The following is a 13,651-nucleotide window of genomic DNA, read 5'->3' on the forward strand; positions in this document are numbered from 1 at the left end:
AAGCTGACCCTTTGGGTGTGGTCAGCATTGTTCTCCATGGCTTAAAGCAAAGCAGGGGAGAGCCATTCTCTTTTGCTAATTTTCCAGAGTGTTTCTGGGAAATAAGACCATGAAGTTTGCCTCAAGAGATTGTTTCGATGTGGCTAAAGCCCTTGTTTACATGCTTTCAATTAAGGAATCCTTAATAAACTGTTCAGTTTGCATGCAGATTGCCCAGAAAGGCTATTTTTACCTTCTTTGGGGAACTTGGCAGTAGATAATATATTAAATAATTGGTTTTTTTTTTTTTTTTTTGAGGATGTAAGTCTGGAGCTGAAAGGTCTGATACTCAGAAAATGTGTATGCTCAACTCTAGTTATGCTTAGTTTTAAAATTAGTTCCTTACTGAATCTCACTTAGCAATGAATGTCAGTGTTAGTTTTGTTCTTTTTAAGCATATTAGAAAAGCTGAGTTCAACATTTAAAGGCACTTCAGTATAAGACATTTGAGATCTTGAGGAAAGATTTGATTTCCAATAAATATTTCTATTGCTCTGTTTCTAGGAGTGGGCATAAAATTAGTTGACATTGATGTTATTGCCTGCTTATCTTTCTGTCAGTTGTGCAAGCTTGGATTTCCTTCTTGTATAATTTGTGTGCCACTAGTGACTGAATAGCAGTGTCTCTGCATGTAGGCACAGTCTTATCAGAGCTTTTTGCTATTCTGCCTGTGATGTGACTGGTATCTCACTAGAGCAGGGTGTTAAAATAGCTGGTTTTGATTGTTTGCAGGGTGAACTGGGCAGTAATATCTCCTTGTTTTGAACTGTCCTTTCAATCCTAGGGGAAGCTGCCATCCTTGAGTGAAAACTAGTGTCGACCCGTAAGGAGCTGTGGAAATGATGTGGGATGGAAATTTAGGCCCTCCCTGTTTGAGGGAGTCCCTGGAGATAAATGTGTGATGACTTTGGAGGTAGGCTCATGGAAGGAGTAGTTAGTTCTCTGTGGCCACTGCAGATTTAATTGGGGACTTTCCCTTCGCTGTCCTTTCCCATATAGTTACACTCCTCAATAAATTCCCTTGTTGTGCCAATGTGGTGCTTAGGTTATCAAATCAATTTAACAACTGACAAGTTTATCCCAGATATGGTTTTGCATTTCATGGCTTTATGGTGTCTGGAGTTGGTGGTGAGAAAGCATAGGCTTTACTTTTCTGGACTTCTTTATACATGGGTGGCCTCTGGCAGTCTGAATCCACGTGCTTAACTGTCTAGCTCTTCAAGATTCTCTTATGAATAGATATTCTTAGGATTGTTACCTCAATGTTTTAAGATTTCTTTACAGTGCAACTGAGAAAACTTATTAGGAACGTTCTAAAATGAGTGCTAACAACATGTTGCCACCAGAGGGTGCTCTGACCCTTTGATTGCATCTTTTTCGGCATTTGCTTTTAGGGACTTGACTTTTAAAATGGAAACGCGCACCATGCATCTTTCCTAACATAATTTGATCTTCAAGGTGATTTGAAAGTAAAGAACTTTTTCAGTATTTTTGGAATTTTTCCCTTACATTGTAAGCCTGGTAAATGTACGAGGTAAAATACAAATAATTTTGTTGTTCTTGATATTTCAATGTATCTTCCAGTAAGCCCTCACGACTGTCTCACTTCAAAAGCAGCCCATGTCAGTGCAAAGGGAAGAGTGCTTGTATTTGCCTCTATCCATATTCAGCCATTTATCATTTTTATGAGTATAATAACAGAGCTCAGATATGAATAAAAAAATTGTTCTTATGTTCTTCTTTGCGTAGGACTTTTTTATCTGAATTAGTCACGTGCTAAACACTGATCACGGCTTTCTTTTTCTTTGTAATGTTAATGTAGTAATGAATCTTTTCTAGACTTTGTTAGTTTATCTCAGCCAGTTTTTCATCTATTTTCAGAGGTGGTATGGAGCCTTAAGAGATTCTTCTCACAGTGCTCTGGTCTTTTCTTTCTATGAGTTAAGCCTTACCAGATTCTGCAGTAATAAAACTTGACTTTTTCCCCCTACTGTTCTGCAATTTCAGTACTGCTCCGTCACTTAAGTGAAGGCAGTAGATTGCTTGGAGTTGATTAAATGATAAAGGAATGTTCCCAATTTGCAACTTCCCAATTTGTGACTTAAGAAGTGACTGAAATGGGGTCACTACAGTCTTATTGACAGAGTTTGCGTAGTTGAAGTAGATGACACATTTTTATGTCTGTTGCTCCCTTGAAGCAGAGTGATGCCTACATGACAAAGGGCTCTGTAACAAATCTCCAGTTGCTGCATGCAGGCTTAGCTTCTCTTAGTGAGGATCTGACATGCAGAAGACTTTCAGGCAGTTTCTGACTCAGCCCTGAATCCCATCTTTTGCAGATTATAGGCTCTCTTCCTGGCTAGTACCCAAGAAATCCTTCCCAACAAGCCTGATTCTTATTACTAGTGTAGGGGGGCAGAGCCCAGAGCACTTCATTAACCCGTCCTTGCCAGAGTATGGTTTGAATACTCCAAGCTCTTTCATTTGTTTTCTTTCGGAGTTTGTGATTAGGAGCATGCACACCTATATCTTCACAGGCAGTAAATGTATACAGCCAAATAACAGCAAACTTTCTTTACCTAGTTTTGAAAGCACACAATTGCTGTTTCTGGCAGCAGCAGAAAGTTAGAGGAGCACTCCTGGATTGAGGAACTGGTTAAAAAAAGTTTGTCAGTGCCTTAAGTTCATAAAAACACTGAGTAGGAACTGTGGGACTTTAAGGGGGCTGGGGAGAGGAGTGTTTTTGTGGTCTGTGGAAGACTGGCAGTTTGAAGTAATTCCTTCTGCATAAATATGGCAACATTTGTAAGCTACTCCAGATCATTGGCTGGAATGTAAAGTCAGCAAAATCCTGTGCTTTAGAAACCGATTGTACAGGGGGACCCCCTGTAGAGGAAGTATTTTGTGCCTCAATAAGACAATGTGTTCTATGATTTAGTTGCTTTGGTGGTAACCCTTAAGGCATGAATTGTGGTGTATTTCCTCACTTTCTGCTCCTTACTCATAGAGGAGCCAATGTTCTGAGCTGTTCTCCTTATTGTCACAGCTGATCTGTATATATTATGGGGAAGCGTATTTAATAGGGCAATGCTGTGTTTTTACCACTGGGAAATAATCATTCCACCTTCTCAAATGCAGCTTTTTCCTCAGTATTCACTGGCAGCTAGGAGTCACAGTGAAGACTTAAATGCACAATTCACCTCAAATTAAAGATAAAAGCCAGCCTAAGAGCTGGCATCTAAATTGTATCCGAACCACAAAATAAGATTCTAAAGAGTCACTGTGGTAAAGCACAGAACTGCCTGCTGCTAGTAAGAGGAAACGATAGAGAAAGGTTGAATCTTAAATTTGGACCATCGCTTGGTTCAATGTGAGTTTCAAGGAGGTTTCTCTGCCCATTTGAGACCTTCATTCTGGACTGCTGTCTTCAGGGTTGACATCTGAGCTGTTGCAGTGCCTGAAGCACATGGCCAGGATGTGAGAAGCCTGGTTCAGTTCCTTTGTCTGCATGTGAGGATTCAGACTTCTCACTCATGCCTCTGTTCCTTTCCCTGCCCTAGTCCTGTTCCTGTGTTTTATCCAAGGGCTATTTTGTGGAAAATACAGAAGACTATCTGGCAACAAATGCAGTTTCTTATTGAACTCTGCTAGTTGTGCCAGATGCCTTCCATGGATTCTCCAAACCACAGTAGTTTAAGTTCTCAAAATTCTGATGATACATAAAGATAGCAGAAAGTAATATTATGTGGTAAATTGCTTTTTGGAGCGATTTCATGGACTATGGAATACTTAGAGATAGAAAATGTAATAAAAACATATGTTAGACAAATGAGAACACAGGAAATCTGAGGTAATTTCCCTTTGGGATCCTGAAAATGTTATGGGCTGTGGGGCTGCAGCTTTCCCCAAGAGGCTGTGATGACATTTGTGGAACCACTTCTTGGTGCTCTGTTCACGCTGCATTGTCGTCTTTGGTGTTTTCTTTCATCTCTGACACTCAGTAAAATAAAGTATTCTTGGAAGACTAATGGCCTGTGTAATGTTTGTAAGGTTGAATGTGGGAAAAATTCCAGTCGATACCCACTTGACTCACACTTGAGGACTTGACATCTTGGTAACGAGGTCACTCTAGTGTCAATCTTCTGAAATTGTGGCAGTTTTTGTGGCTTCTCTGTTCAGTCTTGCATTCAGCTTATATCCTGTATGTCCATGCTAAATATCCATGCCAATTACTTCTTTTGTATTTTGAAAATCTCACAGTTCTTTACAGTGGTATGGCAGCAGGGATTCTGGTGAGATAATTTAGAATTCTTATACTGAATGAAGACTCTTAACACACAGCCCTGACCATTTCTAGCCCACAAATATTGAAATAGATTATTCCTTAAAACCTGAGTGTAGTCAGCTTCATGATTATAGCAGAGTTAATGAAATAAGCAACTATATGAAGGCAAGTACTCTTTGCTGCTTTGAGGCAACTGAAGATTGTTTTTTTAACTTTAGTTACTGATGCAGAAGGCGCAGGATAACCTGGGATGGAGGTCATGAAGCAGCTGAATTGAATCAGTTTATTCAAAGAATTATAGAATATAAAAATGTTTAAATGAGCCTTTCAGAAGCATCCTTTCTGTGCTTCCTGAAGCTCTTGTCCTTTCATCACAGGAAGAACGCAGTCTTAATTATACTGACAATCCTGTGCAATAAATATGGCTCAAGACCTCTTGTAAGGCATTGAAGCAGTATATTTGTCTTAGGAAGAGAAGCAATGTCACAGTCTGTCATTGAAATGTATAGATAAATTTGTAAGACTTCCAAATTTCACTAAAATTGTTATGCTCTGAATAATGGTAGATTCAAGCTTTGCCAAAATGCAGCTGGGCAAATCTGTTACTTCTCATATGGAAAGCAACTGTTCAAGTAAGTTATATAATTATACGTTATAACATTGCTTCTGTCCAAAACCTAGGGCTGTAGCAGGAGGAAGCCAAGATTATTTTTTTCCTACTGTACTTGATTTTTTTTTTTGTTATTGTTATTCAATTAAAGCCATAAGGGACTGAACAATTCAATTTTCTTTCCACCCTCATCCATTCCATATCTAATCTACCATTTGCTATTCTGGAACATGAGCTGACAGTTTTGGCTGTGCTGTTGTCTCTTGGATTTGAGGATAATGAAACAATTTTCCTGCAGTAGTAAACTAATTTCCCACCCTCTTCCAAATATGAATTCTGCAACTGTTACCATAACATAAAGAAAACAACATAAATAAAAGAAAGCAACTTGGAAAACAGATTTCTCTCCCTTTTTGCATAAATAGCACTAACAGCATTCCATACTTAGTGCTTGTATTTTGAGCCCTCTACAGGTACTTGTCATATGCAACAAAAGTGAAGGTTAAAAGCAATTTTCTCCAAAACATTGGAGAGAAAAAAAAAAAAGCCTGTGCTTATTAATTAGGCTATGATTATTCTGGATTATTCTGTGGAGCTGTATTAGATGTGGTAACCTGAGGAAGGAGGTAGTTAGCCCTACTGGGTCTGTTCAATCTCTTGCCAAGTTATCCACGTGACTTCCAGACTGTGATGGTGGAAAGCCACATGCATTTTGAGTCAACAAATGGCTTGCATGTCCCCATGGTTGTTTTGTGTAAATGTTGATCTGGCATGACTTTGAGCTGTTTTGAAGCCTAAACCCTAACCCAGCATGTAGCTATGGAGGTTTAAACTTGATCATGCATAAGTATGTGATGAAACCTGTTAAGCATGCTGCAACCCAGAGACTTGTACTGCCACAACTGATTGAGTTGGTGGTAGACATGGTTATTTTTTCCTGACAGAAGCTTCACTGAGTGTATTTGTGTTGAACAGCTGTGGGCAGTCTGTACTCCAGAGCCTGTGCTAGGTGATTTGAGTGTTGCAGGTGGTCTTCCCCAGGTCTTCTATCAGGGCAAATGGCAAAGTGTACAGCCTGTTTGTGGCAGAAACGGTTGGAGGGAGGTAAGGCCAGGCCCACCCTGATCTGGGGGCTGGGGTGCTGGGAGAGGCACCTGGAAGTAACAGGGCTATAGGGCCTGCTGCAGAGCAGGGGAAATGTAGGTGAGATTTTATGAAAAACTTTTTGCTCAGATAGTAGTGAGGCACTGGCACAGACTACCCAGAGAGGCTGTAGATGCCCCAACCCTGGAGGTGTTCAAAGGCCAGGCTGGATGGTGCCCTGGGTAGCCTGATCCAGTGGGTGGCAGCTCTGCCTGTGGCAGAAGGTTTGGGACTGGGTGGGCTTTAAGTTTTCTTCCAACCTAAACCACTCTATGATTCCATGACATGTGCCTCCCTGGACTGCCTCAGTGCCACTGGGTATACAGGTGCAGGAAGCATTCATGGAACTCTGTGTAGTATCGTTTGTTCTTCCTGATCCTTTACTCTGTAAAATCCAAGTGTGTAAGCCTGAGGAAGAATTAGTGTAGGATTTATGACTGATTTATGTACTTTCAGAAATGGAGAAATGAATGCGTTTAGGATTTTTATGAAAAACCCTGTCTTCTTAAATAAGCTCTTGGTTTCAACAATGTTACTGAGATTTTGTGAGGCACGGTTTCCCTCAATATACACCACTGTTTTTCATGGGAAATTTAATTAAAAAACAAGTATTTCTTACTAAATGGAAGCCAGTATTACAAAAACAGTGGAGGTTTTCTGTAACCAGTGCTTGTCTGGTTCTGGCATTAGTGATGGAATTAATTTTAAGAGCTCTCATCTTATGAGAGCAAACCAGAACCTAAAAACCTCATATTTGTTTCAGAACCTCATTATTATTTTCCAAATTAAATCTAAATTTAACAAGCTGTGTTTTTTTCTCTAATTATACTGTCTACCAAGGTTCTAAAGCTATCTAGCTTGATACATTTTTTGTACATCCCTTTCTAGTAGCTGCTCTCCAAAGGAGAGGTGTGGAGACCACCATGTGCCTTCAGAGAATGTGTTGGTGAGGGGAAATGGATGCTGAGTCTGGCACATGAGAGGGAGCATGCTCTCAACTGGGATTTCTGAAATTGGCAGAACTGCAGCCTCATTGCTCTCTGTCCTGGCTAAAACTACCCCTGGTGTGCCACTTTTAAACACAGCAAGCCTCCCTTTTGAAGTGGTCACAGAAAACCAAAGGTTTCTGAGCAGCTGCCATCAGTTACAATATAGGTAGTGAAAAGAAGATATCCCTGGACACAAGATATGCTTTAACTCAAATTAGTCTGATTCATTTCCTCTTTGGCTTGTGCATTCCTGTTAAAATGAGTTTCTACAGTGTACTTCTACTTCTTTTTAATGGTTTAATGTAAACTTAAGTGTCCTTGCTTTATTTTACATTTCATTATACTTGGTTATTCATGTGTATTTGAAATGAAGCAGACTTTTCAGCTGGAAATTATACACAGGGTGGTGAGTCCAATGACATGGTGCCCAGAGGGGCTGTGGGTGTCCCATCCCTGGAGGCACTCAAGGCCAGGCTGAATGGCCAACCAAGGCCTTGGTCAGCCTGGTTGATGGGTGGCATCTAGCCTACTGCAGGGGAATTGGGTTTAGATTATCTTTAAGATTCTTCCAACCTACGCCATTCTATGGTCAATAAGAAAATGAAGCCTCAGACTCTTAAAGAATCTTTGAGAAATGTAATTTTTTTCTCTTTCCTACTTTAGCTGCTGTGATACTACTGTCATTATGTCTTGTGTTGCATGTTAATCATTTCTGAAATTTGGTAGCATTCATAGCATGCATCTTACTCTACTTCATCCCTCTGGATTTATGTATGTACACAAAACAGATCAGAAAAAAGGCTGTCTAAAAACACACAAATTTGCTGTTTAATTTCCTGTTTAATTGCTGGAACAGGCTGCCCAGAGAGGTTGTGGATGCCCTGTCCCTGGAGGTGTTCAAGGCCAGATTGGATGGGGCCCTGGCAGCCTGGTCTAGTATTAAATGGGGAGGTTGGTGGCCCTGCATGTGGCAGGGGAGTTGGAGATTCGTGATCCTTGAGGTCCCTTCTAACCCTGGCCATTCTGTGATAGGCTTTCCAGAGGTGCTGGAATGACATCTTAAAAGTGATATTTTAAGCATTTATGTTCAGCCTGGCAGGAATGTGAACTTAGGCCCTAGGTATACAAAAACAGGTTTCCTCTGCTTCAGAGAACTCTTACCCTAATGAGCACTTTCTGGTATGCTTCTCACCTTCACTTTATTGCTCAGGCATCCTTATCAATATCACATAAGTTTTGAAGTTCTCTAATAAAAGCAGATTGAAATCTCTTTGTTCATATTTTCCCTCTCAAACAATAAAACCATTTGTTAGTTTTAGAAGCAAAAGTTATTTTAAAGAGAACTCTTTGCTATTAAAAACTATATAAAATGGTTGATTTCCCAGCTGCTTAACTGTTTTGAGGGTAACTTAAAAAAGGCATTTCCATTAGCTAATTCATGAATAGTTTCTTTTCAAGTCTTTCAATTATTCTTTAAGAAGTGATCACTTTTAATAAAAAATAATACTACTTTTTAATTGTCGGAACTGTAATTTTTATTGTTATTTTATTTTTTTAAACAAGTGAAGGCTACCAGGGCTTCATTCAGCCTTTGCTGGTTCTTATTTTTCTTTAAAGCAAGGTTTGACACTTAAAAAAGACTGGTGTTTAATAAATTAGGGTTTTTATTAAATGGCTTAACAAAACACTCAGTTCTCATAATTTTTAAACCTGCTGTTGAAAAAGAAAGGTGCTAGTGGAAAAAAAGAAGCTGGATTAGCACCAACCAGTTACTAGTTACTCTGGTCTGTATGGGAACACTGACCAAGCAGTCTCTGTCCTCATGGCCTACCAAGTAGCTTTTGTTCCTGATCAAGCCTCTCGGATGTTCTGTTCTCATTCTTCTACAAACTGCTGGGTTTTCTCTCAACAAGAACCTCAAAACAAAACAAAAAAAAACCAACAACAACAAAAACAAACAAATAAAAAAACCCTGAAGGGAAAAAAGCCAAACCAAACAAAACCACTATAGGACTGTGATCTCATTCCTATATTCTCCCAGGCTTTCCTGAAAATTCATATTCCAAGGAAGCTGTTGCTGATTCCTGTCCCTGCTCTTGTCTCTTGATTCTGAAAAGCTTTATTCAGCCATATCCATTGCCTGAAGCTCCTGGCAAATATAGGTGTACAGAGTTTCAGCTGTTTGTACTGCAGCTATTGATCAGCTTGTAGTCTGGTGAAGTAGTGGGGAGAGAGCCTTCGGTACTGTACCAAAGCAAGGTATATTTTTATATGTCAGATTGTATTTCAAAGGTGGAAATACTAAAGTGATTCTACTTGTAAATAGTTCATGTCTTTTTTGGAATTTGCGTGTTTGTTTCCAAAAAGAAAGCAAAATGTTGAAACCTTTAAATGCCCTACAAAACAGAACATCTATTTTCTTTCCTTTTTTTCTTCTCTCCTGTTATTTCAGTTTCCTTCCTTGGTAGAAGTTATGCTGCTGTTTCACAACAGAATATTGTGCTCTCTCTCTTCTGAGCCAATGGACTTATTTGTGGTAATTACTCTTAATACTATGAAATCATCTGTAAAACATGATTTTGAAATTCCAGGATAAGTATTTTCCCCACTCTTTATTGGTTAATCCATCACTACAATGCAGAATAATATACGTATCATTTAATTATTCCAATGTATTTGATATAATATATATAAAATGCTGTAAACAGTATCAAAGAGGAGAAGATTTGTGAAACAAAGCCAGTAAATGTAAGAGAAAAGCCTTGAGTCTATTCTTACCCAAACCATGTCTAAGGAAGAAGAGACTAGACTCGAAAGTAAAATTTAGCCTGAAGCAAAGAGGCCCTTTCCCAAGAGGCATATTATATTTTTGATGTGGCTTTTAATCTTTAAAAACACCTATGGTTGTTTAGCTAGTCAATATGTTCCTTTAAATGCATGTTGATTTATTTGTTTGTCTTAAAAACACTAGATATTTTGTCTCTATACTTTGCCACAACAAGATTTTTTGGTTCTGATGAATGGACAAGTAGTAACAAGTGATCCATCTGAAAATAGATGGATCTAAAACTGTATGTTTATTTTTAGAATCACTACAGATGGAAGGGTGACATTTACATAAGAAACATACGTGTATTTATTTAGTATTGAGACAATAGCACCCATCTTTTTAGATTTAATCTTACAATACTCAACTAGATTGAAATTGCTCTTGATGAAGCAGCAGACATTATTTGTTATTACAGAACTTCTGGATAGCATCACTTAGGTTTTTTAGTAGCTGAATGTGCAGTTTTAGATTAGTAATTGAATTGCTATTATGTATCATAAATTCACAAAATCAAAATACTCCAGCTTATTATTTATTCTCAAAAAGAATGGGTTTTGTCAATCAAAGAATTGACTGATATAACTGTGTTGAGATTTTTCTTTAAAGGGTATTTTAGGGCAAAAGACTCCATTATTTGTCTAAGATTGTGAATGCTGAAATGTGGGTGCACCAGCTATCACAGTACTTCTATTGTGTGATGTCAACACTCTGAATTCAGAAATTAAGGTCCTATGCAGAGCATAGATTTTCCCTGATGACTGCTTATTACACAAAAAATTGATGTATGACTCCAGGATAACTAGTTAATACTGTGTCCATTCTATAAAATAATGATTCTTCTCCTATTCTGCTTTCCAAATATGTAAGAAGAAGCCATACAGAATCCTTACATTGACACCTTGGTGAAGAAAGATCCTATATCAGGAAAACACACTGGGAACACATTGGGCATATCAAAGATACAACCAGACTTGAAGAAATTCTTGTATATAAGTATGGTTGGAAAAGTTAACTGATTTCCCTGAAACCAGTGGTGAAATTAAATGACTAGAAGAAAACTATTCCTTAAACAGTTGAATGTTTTTTGTATGCAGAGCTGTTTGTCTTCCTAATGCAAACATATTTAAGATATCTCAAAAATTGCATCAGAAGGATCTTGATAAGTGACATTAAAATTTCCATGTGATGAGGAAAAAAGTTTTGGTCACTCTTTCCTCAGCCTGGGAAAACAAGCTCAACTTTGTCTTTCTGCAGCAATATGACTGTATTCTAGTCTCTTAAAGATGGAGAAATCCTATTAAGAAGCATGTCCATGAACAGGATTATGAGTTTGCAGATTGTATGGGAATTGTTAGATCATGGCCTGAAACAGTGATTGAGCACCTGGTGAAGGGGTGTAACCAGCCTTGGGAGCACAGGTGCAAGCAATTCACCTGAGGGACTGGAAGGGGTGGATCCAGGGTCCACTGCTCACTAGCCTCATTTAAGTGCTGGTAGCTGCAAGGGAAACCTCTCTGCTTGAAGATCACCTCCTTTGGAGTGTTTGGTGAGCCCTGATCATTAGAAAGGGGTTAGAAAGGGTCCTTCTTTATTACTGGTTTGTGACTGCTATCTTTTGTGGGTTTAAAGCTGCTACTGCCTACCCTCACACAGGTGCACTAGCTTACAGCTAAGCAAAGACAGTTTTGTGGGCTAGCTATTTCACAGTGTGGTTTGTTCACCAATCCAGAGTTAGTTTTTAAATGCCAAGTATTCCATTGTTAGGCAGGTGAGTGCTATAGAAAACTGCCAACATGATGCATTTTTTTTATTGTTTTTCCCTGGCACCCAAGAGTGTCTCATCCAACCTGTGCTGCCACATGAGTGTGCACCCCCAATGTGCTGACCAGGGCCAGTGTGTGTGTGTAGGGTCATGGAGCTGCGAAGCATTATTCTCAAGGATATCTGATACTTGGGTTGTACTGTATTGTAGTACCCAATAAGATTGTATGGTGAATATATGCTCTAAAAAATCTAGGAATTTCTCCATCTCAGATCTGTTTGGCTTAGAGGAGGTTAAATTGTGATTTAATTACCTCCCTGAATTCAAGGCAGCTCCAGGCATAAACCCTTGGGAATAAAAGAAAATGAAAAGGTTTAAAACATTACAGAGAGGAAAAAATGAAACACATTACTTGACTTAAAAACATTCTTAATACGTAAACAATGCAGGAGCTGTTGAAAATATTGGCTACAAGTCTGACAGCTATTCTCTGAGGCTGCAGATTCCTCCCAGGTTTCCTGCTAAAACATGACCAGGTTAGAAAGGAGTTTATTCAGTTCATAGCGTATAATGGTCTATTTCTCCAAATCTCTGAAATCAGTGGGGTGCTTTATCAAACATGTTCTTTTTTAACAGATCCAGGAATGAGAAAGTTTAGATATTATTTCTAAGTTCTTTTTATGACTGGTGTAGACCTGACCATTTTCCATCTAGTCTGCCAAATCTTGTAACTTCTCCACGTGTGAATTGATACTTAGGAGACACTAATCATCTAGTTCCAATCCCTCTAGTGTAGGTAGGGGACACCTTCTGCTAGACCAGATTTCTCAAAGCCCTATCCAGACTAGCCTTGAAGGCCTCCAGCGTGGGGGTGTTCACAACCTCTCTGGGCAACCTGTTCCATTGAATCTCTGTCAGAAATTTGTCCTACTTCTATCTAATTCCCATTGATAGGGAAGTAAATCTGAGAAATTCTAGCTTTCATTTTTTGGCAAAAAAAAAAAAAAAAAAGTGGTTTTAGAAAATAATTGCTGGATATAGTCTTCTTACCTCCTCTTTGTTCAACTTACTTATGAGTTTTGTCTTCAGGAGGGTAAAGTATCATATCAACAGAACAAGTAAGAATTTTTTTTTTTTTTTGCTCTGCTTGTATTATTCTGCTGCTGGTAAACAGCTGCCACCTTCCTACATTCGTAAAATCTGTAGGAGTAGATGGATTTAAAGTGTCAGGCATTGGGACAAGAAGTGAGAATGACTGCAGAAAAAACTAGATAGAGAAAAGCCTAGGCTAGATTCTTCACACAACATCTTTGTCAGCTGTGTTTGGCTGGAAGACTGTAATTCCAGTAAGAAGCCTTTAAATTGTCTGGGTCTTACCATTGCAAAATCTGAAGGTCAGAAAGGATCTGCTACAGGTAAAATAGTAGAGAAAGTCTGAAGCCTGTTACTGCTTTGAACACTACATGAAAGTAAATGACATTGTCATCATTAGATTGAGAGGCTATATTTTGCTTTATTTAATGACAGTGAACTATGAATGCTATTTTGATATGTTCTTAAATTTAAAATTATGGACTATTTCCTCATGTGTTATGGATTAGAAAGGGTAGAATTGTATCTTTTGTATTTATGGCTTATAGTTTAGAACTTGTTTTAAATGCAAACAACAGTATTTGGCTTCTTTTAAATCTTCAATATTTTGGATGGTAAGCTTAACAAATGCTGGAAGTTTGATGCTCTGCTTAGAGAAACAAAATGTAAGAATTCTTAATAACAATCTTAATATCACTGGAATGTAAAACCTTAGAATTAGCAGGTTGAACATATGTTCCCTGATTCGCACCATGATCTGAATACAGTATATATAACCTTTCAAAATCAAATGTAATATGCCGGAACATAAATCTGGTTCTTGAGTGTTATAAATGTAACTCCAATTGACGTCAATGGAATGCAGAATCTGAACCACACTACTGGAGATGTAAAAAAGAAG

Source organism: Lagopus muta, chromosome 4 (assembly GCF_023343835.1).
Source record: "Lagopus muta isolate bLagMut1 chromosome 4, bLagMut1 primary, whole genome shotgun sequence".
Classification (NCBI taxonomy): domain Eukaryota; kingdom Metazoa; phylum Chordata; class Aves; order Galliformes; family Phasianidae; genus Lagopus; species Lagopus muta.